Source organism: Cryptomeria japonica, chromosome 1 (assembly GCF_030272615.1).
Source record: "Cryptomeria japonica chromosome 1, Sugi_1.0, whole genome shotgun sequence".
Lineage (NCBI taxonomy): Eukaryota > Viridiplantae > Streptophyta > Pinopsida > Cupressales > Cupressaceae > Cryptomeria > Cryptomeria japonica.
Window position 1 is genome coordinate 184,918,871 of NC_081405.1, and position 8,360 is coordinate 184,927,230.

The window sequence follows — 8,360 nt, forward strand, 5'->3', positions numbered from 1 at the left end:
TAGGAAGGCCAACAACCTAGAGTGCACTTCTCATAAAAAAAGGAGCCTCACTAAATACAAAATAAATACAGACAATAATCTGGACAGAAGAGTGAACTACAAGAATAACATTCCTATGCTTGAATAGAGTTCTGGTTAAGCTTAGTACCATAGGTCTTAAACCTCTTGTACAAAACCTATTAGACCGACTATGATCAACCAAAACCTCTGCATATGATTATAACCTTATTCTCACATAGATAAATCTATATCCCCAAAACCCATATGCCCCTAATCTACAAAGAGATCTTACATCATATTTATAGCAACTCGGGACCTAAATAATTAAGTTGGACACCAAAAATATAATACAATAAATTCATAATATAAACCCGCAATCCAATGATCAACCAAGTTTTCCTAAAAAAACATAGTCCAATAAATAGATCCAACCAAAAATGCATTGGGATCATCCACCAACACGTTACATAAACCGGTCCATAACCTAGCCAAGTAAGATAGCATTAGGTCTGGTCCCAAATCTAATACCGCCTATCAACAAGAACATGAACAAGATAACCAACATCATCCCGAAAGCCATAGAGAAGCCGCGCCAACACCACTTATAATATGCATCAAAAGATCTTCAATAAAGCTCTACTTGTAGAACCCTTTGTTGGCATGATTTGGATAACTGATGTAGATGGAGAATGATGACTGAACCGGTAAAAGACTATTTGTAATGACATTGTGATGAAGAGATTGAGATTGCATGATGGAAGAATTTGATTAGTTATTTGTGTTATCATTGATGACAGTTAATATTTATTCATGTCTAATGATGTTGAATTATGTTCTATTGTGTCATCTAAATATTTTTGGTCTACCAAAAAGAGCTTATCAGTAAAGAATTAAGAAACTCGGAATTAGGACCTTAACCAGTAAACGAGGAAATATTTTGATTGTATCTGGCAATTGGTGATGATTGAGGCCTTGTGGTTTTGAATGTGAGTTTTTAGCATTGTAACATGTATCTGACCAAAAGCGCATCATGTAGTGACAACCGAAAGTTATGTTTATAATTTCTGTTGAGTTTTTGCAAGGGTTTAAGGTCCAGTAAAGAATTCTCTTGACCGATAATGTTTTTTGGTTTGAAGGTGATCTACATAAAGTTCACATGTTAATGATGACATGGCACAAACCACATGACGTGTTTGAAATATATTTTGGCACATTTGGAAAGTGAATGTATTGGGAATATGCAAAGTGCTTAGCAGAGTGTTCTAAGGGTTTGATTTTGTATCAGATCGAGTTGTTCTGATGAGTTATAATCACTGAATGCTTGATATTTATTTGTAATTGATTGTAATGATCCATATAATGATCTGTGATGAGATATAAATATTTGTGATGATCTATGTTGTAAGTCTTAGGGTTTTTTTGTCGACCTAGTTGTAAAAATTATTTATGTTGGTACAGTTGATGTTTGTTGTGACAATTTTTGAGAAGTGTGTGAAGCCAAACCAGAGTATGAGGAGTTCTGCTAGAGTGTTGCAAACTTAGAGCTTAAGTGAATTTGATTGAGAAAGTAGTTGAGTGCTATAAAAAGATCATTCAGTGTTGTTCTGTTACAGTTGCAGTAGATAAAATCCCTTAACTGGGTAGGTCCTGACAAGCCTCACATTGTAAATCCCCTAACAGGGTGACTCAACATCTGAGCTATAAATCCTCTTGCAAGGTTGATCCTAATAGATTAAATCTCCTAACAAGGCTGAGGTAAATCCCTTAACCAGGTGACTTCTAATAGGGTATATTTGTAAGCTATTAACCGAGCTAGGCTCCTAATAGGGCACATTCCGAAAGAGTGAAGAATTCTTGTGGGTACCAAGTCCCACCATGGTTTTTCCCTATTTGGGTTTCCACATAAAAATCATGGTGTTCATGTGGTGAATATTTTTTATGTGATGTTATGCTTTCCTTTCAGTTTATGCATGGTTAATAAACACTTAATGTGAAGCATTGATATATCAGTTTAGCAGATGTTTATCAACAGATACTGGTACTGGTAAATGACTCTAGTGTTGGTCTATGTTTGATTTGGTAAATTTTTTATGAGTCTAAGTTTTTGATTTCAAATTGTTCTTAATATTGATTCACCCCTCTCTCAGTATTAATTAGATCCTCTAAGATTAACAATTGGTATCAGAGCGTTGGTCCCCTATGTGCAGAAAGCCTAACAACTTGAGGGAAAGATCATGTAAAAGATGATGAAGAAGGAGGGTTCCAAGTTTACCAAGGACAACTACCAGATATGGAGTGATCAAATGAAGATCTACATTAAAGGAATAGGTTCACAGTATTGGAGTCATGTGGTAACCAAGTATGTTGCTCCTACTACCAGCCCCTTGACACCGAATGAACTAAAATAATAACATGAAAATATTCAGGCCCTTGAAGCAATTGTAAGTACTTTGTTTGACTCTGAGTATATAGATGTTCATGAATTAGAGACTGCAAATGAGGTATGGGAGAAATTAAAATTAATTTATGGAGGAAATGAACATGTACAAAGGGAAAATGAAGAAAGTTTAAGAGGCAAATACGATGATATGAAAATGGTTGATGGTGAGAACATAGCTCAATATGGCCAAAGGATTAAGAAAGTTGTCGGTGGTATAAAGAGTGTCAGAGGTAAGATTGAAGATGATAATCTTGTTAGTAAAATGATCAGAACTCTTTTACCGCAATATTCTATCAGAGTTTAGGCTATTCAATAACTAAGACCTATTTCTAAAGATAAAGTCACCATTGACTCTCTAATTGGAAAGTGTGAGGCCCTACCCTGAGCTGTCATAGCATTTCAGTTATTTTCATGTTGGACCTATTATTGATACTATATTTTGATGCATTATGAACATAGATTCTATATGATTGATTGATTAGATAACATTGATATGGTTATGTCATTTATTTTGATTTGCAGAACTTTATTTTGATGTTAGAAATTATGGATGCATGCTTTATAAATGATTAAATTTCATGATGATTATGATGATGCCATTTAGTAGATTATTTCATGTGGATTTTATTAGATAATTAGAATCTTGATTATTAGAATTGAAATTGTATGCATATGTCTGAATTGTATTCTTTTCATATGATAATATTATGTGTGATTTTTGGAATTACTAATGTGCAAAGTGAGATGTGCAAGAAAATTGATCCATGTGACCATGAAAACTATTCGGAGAATCAAGCCTAAACCTATGTGCATTTGTGAAGCCAAGGGTTGTCTATTTGGAGAGACAACACCTCGTTTGTAAATGTGTTTTAATTTGTAAATGTTTATGCTTGGATGTGTGTTTAATTTGAGAATTGTTTAATTTATTAATTCCAAAAAAAAGGGACATTGCCATGTTTATTTAAGTGATGTGTAATTTGTGGTGTCACTTGACACATGTGTTGTAAAGTGAGTTGGCAGTGACATGTCCCTTGGAACAAATTTGTTTTACCAATGCATTTTTAAAATATCCTAGCATGGTCCCAAGAAAGTCTTGGATAGGGAGCCATTAGAAAGGTCAACTCAGGGTTGACCCATAGGTAAACATTAGGTGACTTTCTAGAGGGTTAAACTAACTCCTAAGGTCAAGTTAGGAGAATTTTTAATGGGCCATATGATGTACCTATGGATGAAGGAAAATTTTAGCCATGTGTCCACTCTCTAGGGATTTTTTAGTCACCCCAAAAGTTGAGTTTTTCAAGATGATTGAATTCCAAATTTTGAGGGTCTTATCTGTTACTACTTATCAAGTTTCCATTAGTTTTTATATTCAAAGTCATACTATATACTCTAGTCGGTTAACACTACCAAATCATGCAGTCGGTATACACAAAGAAGTCGGTATGCACAGTCTAGTCAGTTACAAAGGAAAGCAGTCACAGAACGCAGTATACACCGAGCTATCTACCAAGTATCTTTTTAAGACTACCGAGCAGTAAAGATGACACACCGAGTTGACATACACCGAGTGAAACATGTTACCAGATACATTGAACTTGGACATGCATATGAAAACGTGTTACAAGATCGAGGCACATCTAACCGTTATTACATTGGAAATTGTACTAAAAGATTGTGTATGATTTTGAGATCAATCTAACCAATGAAATATTTTGTATAGTTATTCATTCAAGGAATCATGTTTGTAAGATCGAAGCAATGAATTGGATCACCGTCTTAAGAGATCTATTTATACAACATGAGTTAAGGGTGTGTACATGCATAAGAAGACTGTTACAGAGAAACACAGGTCACCGAGAAGGTTTTCAGAGAACAGTAAAAGAATAGAGTAAACAGAAGGGTTTACCGAGTTACTATATGGGTTACCGAGGTATGCTATAAGCAAGGTAATCTATTCTAAGCACATAGAATCTGCTATAACATTTCAGATGTAAAGTTGCAGATATTTGTAATGATTTTATTGTAATATTGTGAAGTTGAAAGAGAAACCTTTAATAGGGTAAAAGACTCTAATCAAGTCTATAAATTGTAAGGCCTCTAACCAGGTGCAACATTTAGAATAAATGTTGTAAAATCCCTTAGCAAGGTAGATCTAACAGATCTTATTACTCCTAACAGGGTAAGCTATCAAAAATAGCTAAAATGTAGCTCTAACAGAGCACTCTTTATTATTGCAGTAGTGAAGTTGTGGGTGCCATCCCCACTGCAGTTTTTCTCTCTAACCAAGAGTTTCTGCGTAACCAAAATATATGTGTTATGGAGTGAATCATGTATGATTGTTATCTATTTGCTTTAACTTTATTTTATGTTACTACACTATTCTGTTTATGCATAATAGTAAAGTTATTATTCAAGAAAAGTTTTGAAGTACTAATTCACCCCTCCCCTCTCAGTACATTAGCTTTCCATATTGGGCCTAACAATTGGTATCAGAGCTTGAATCTTGGAAAAGGGTTTAACTGCCTAAAGAGAAAGATCTTACCAATGGAAGGCTACAAACAATCTCAGAGGATTGTATATCTGCAAGAAGAGTTGGATCATGCTAGTCAAGTGATTGCAGACATGCAAAGGCAAATGCAAAAATATCTGAAAGTAAGAAGAAGATTATCTGATGACTTGTAGTATTCTCAAGAGTTAGTGGAACAAATTGAGACATCATCTGAGAATAGTATATCTGAAGAGACTGAAGAAATGATTGGGGTATTGAAAGAAAAGAACAAGGCATTGGCTGATTAAATAAAAGCAATGAAAAGAGAACATGAACATTTCAGCACACAAATGACTGAAAATCTAGATGCATTAAGGACAACTAAGGATAAAGCAAGAGATCTAGAAAGAGAGAAACAACAACTTGAAGTCTTAGTATATGATAAAAATGATGAAATCATAAGGTTGACTGGGATTCATCAAAATATGAAAGATCAACTAGGTTATGCACATCATGAAGCAATTTTGAAGAATGATGAGAATCAAGCATTGAAACTTGAAGTATCAAGGTTGACTGATGAACTTGAAATAGAGAAGAAATCCAAAGAAACACTGAAGAAGAATTATGAAGCATCAAAGATGTTGGATGAGCAATTGAATACAAGAAGACCCAACAAAGATGCAGGACTCGGTTACAAACGAAAATACTCTACCGAGAAAGGAATTCATACTACCGAGAGAGGAGAATCATCAAAGCAAGCTGGAAACAAGAATAACATCAAAAGAAAGAAGCCTATTTGCTACTAATATGGAAATCAAGGTCATACTGCCAACATATGCCAAATCAGAAATGGTAAGCAACTGAATATCACTAAGTCCAATGGTTATTGTTACAATTGCAATAAATATGGTCACACATTTAATCAATGTAGGACAAAGTCTGTTAACAACTATCAGAAGACAAAATACAAAGGGTTTTGTAGAAACTACAATAGATATGGACATAGTACTGAGAAGTGCTAGCTTAAGCAAAAGAACTACATGTGGTTTGCACACTGAGCAAACACTAGAGGTTACCAAACTCACACAGATTCTTACAAACAATATGTAGTAGTACCATGGGAATACAAGACAAGGATATGGTGTGAATTTTGTGGAAGATATGGACATATTAGTGCCAACTATTTTATAAGGTTTGGAATGAACAACCGAAGATCATGGAGAAATCCTAGTATGACATGTTTTCACTGTTACAAAGTTGGACATTTAGCTGGAGATTGCAGAGATCAACATAGAAGAGACACTGAAGAAATAAAAGAAAAATTAAAGATGATTTGGAAAAAAAAGGAAATTGTGTCAAATGAAGAAAGCACCTTACCTACCGAGTTAGGTGCACCTATTCCAAATTAATCAGAAAAGGTATGAAGGGACTGCATTCTCTGAAGGTTAAAATCATAACAGTTCCTATTCTATTATGTATTCAAAATCTGCATAGTTAAGATGCATTAGTAAGTTTGAAATTCTATCAAAAGTACTTTATAGGAAACCCGTCAAGTCCATGAATAAAGGAAGCCTGTCAAGTCGGTAAATGAAGGAAATTTGGTTACTCGGTTAAAACAAAAAGGAAATTGGTTAAAGGTGAACCGAGTGCATTTAATATCTTTGACCTAACCCGCACGGAGCCCGATAAGGTATTTTGTGTACTTAAAAGTATTTTCGTGGTCATTTACATTCACCAAGTTTTTGAAAGAGCAGAGTAGAGCGAATCAAGGTGATCAAACCTCATTCAGAGCAAATCCAAGGTATCTACATCAAATCTCATTGCATTATTAAGCTAGTTTATCGATCTTATCAAATTGTTATTATCTGCTGAGTGTGAAGCGTCTGTCGTTTGTAAACCGTCAAACCCTAAGGATAGTTTGCTAAGTTTTACCTGAAATCAATAATGGCACCCAAGATCCAAGATCCCATTATTGTCAAGAATGTAGAGAAGCCCTCACTAAAATACACTTTGACTCCTAAAGTCGCCTCTGAACCAAATGACAAAACCACCTTTTCACTCATCCCAGATCGAGTCTTGTTAATCGAAGATGTGAGATTCTTCACCAAATGTCGTGTTGAAGAACTCGGTCATGTTGAGATTAGAGACACCTATGATGAATTATGTATTGATGGTGTATTAAACAACAAGTATGAACACATCAGAATCAAGGGATTGACTGAAGCCCTAACCTACCCTTGTGTGTTCAAGCCCCAATGGGTTAAGTTTGTTCTAAGAAGAGTTGATGATGATTTCATGTGGCTAGAAGAGAAACCATTCAAAATCACCAAGGAAATCATTCATGTGATCACCAGTTATCCTATCTATGATCATGCACGAGCTCAAAAGATGATATCAAAGAAGGAATTAATTAGTTTAACTAGAGTAGAATCTGATTACAGATGACTGAAATTGAACAATGTCATTGATGCAGAACTTAAGTTTGCCATTAGAGTAATTGGTTACTGTTTCTTCCAATCTGCAAGGGAAAATAGTGTACCCTGTGCTGCAGTTGACATAGCTTATAAAATTGTGAAAAAGGGAATGAAAATTGACTTATGTGAAGTGTTACTAAAGAACCTGCTTGAGAATTTGAACACAATAAGGAAGCCGAAGAAAAACAACTCGGCAAATACACTAAAGTTTGGTTCACTTCTTGTATGCATGTTTTTCTACTTTGAGAAATTCTTTCCATTAGTCGGTAAAGTAATTTGGGAGCTACACCGACCAATCACCCATCAAATTAATGACTTTATCAAGAAGTTAGGTGATAATTTCAATGATATAATGGATGATTATTTCAGTAAATTTCAGGAGAAAATGCACAACAAGTATTGGATTCCACCCTAGCTGGTAGAGAAATATAAAGATGATATATGCTTTGAAGTAGACACTGATTACTATTATGTGAATGCTGTGGAACCAAGAACACAATCTTTGCCACCAATGGGTTATGAGAATGACTTTGATATCACACAACAACAAATTGATGCATATCTTACATTACCGAGGCATGCTACTGAGCTGAGGTATGGAACCTATGAAGAGGTGAAGGGAAAAGTAAAAATGAGCATTATAGTACCCAAGGCTACAAGAAAAGCAACAAAGATGATAAAGGTTTTAACGGAGAAATTCGGAGAAGACTCCTCCTCTACACCTGTCAAAGGCACTCTTGCCATCACCGAAGAGGAATCTGAAGCTCAAGAGGTAGCTATAACACTGAGCACTGAATTGCCTAAGGGTAAAGTGTTGAAAAGAAAGAAACTGGACACTTCAAAGGCCCTACTGACTCCACCTCCAACAAAGAGACCTAATACAAGAGCATCAGCTGCATCACCGAGTAAGAAACAAAAGAGTGTTACTACTCCCAAGGTAACCAAGACCTACAAGAAA